We start from the raw sequence: 522 nt of genomic DNA, 5'->3' as shown, positions 1-522 counted from the left end.
GCGGCTCCGGCCGCACGGCTTTTTCAACAGTGATGTCATCTGTGAGGCAGTTCGGGAGTTTCGAGAGATAAATGAAGAGGGACACAGGCACGCCTAAAAACTGTTTCTAGTTACCTTTAGATTCTTAATCTGCAGACATATTTTACGCCGCACGGTGTCTAATTAATAAAACGTCCTTGCAGACGCAGCATTTCTTTTTCTTTAAAGAACACGCTTTCACAGGTAGAATTCATGGCCGCTGTTTAGTGGAGACAAAAATCAAAAACGCCTGTTTAGCGCATAGTATGTGTTAAAAGGCACGACGTGGGCTAAACCAATATGCTTTTCTTCAGAGGCGTTTCCGAAATCCTGCAGGTGTGATTTTGGGAACACACACAATGATCTTGGAACCGACTACGGCAGAACAAACGAATGAAGCTCCTTCCGGACCCGCAACTTCAAGCCCGGCCCAGGCCTAGGCGCGATGGGTCAGCGAATTTTCCGTCCGGATCCCATCATGTGCAAGGGGTGCCTCATCTGAGG

The sequence above is a fragment of the Amblyomma mixtum genome, chromosome 3 (genome assembly GCF_055824585.1).
Source record: "Amblyomma mixtum isolate Tamu chromosome 3, ASM5582458v1, whole genome shotgun sequence".
Taxonomy (NCBI): Eukaryota; Metazoa; Arthropoda; class Arachnida; order Ixodida; family Ixodidae; genus Amblyomma; species Amblyomma mixtum.
The sequence above is the reverse complement of the archived record's forward strand: the minus strand, read 5'-3'. Positions refer to the sequence as shown.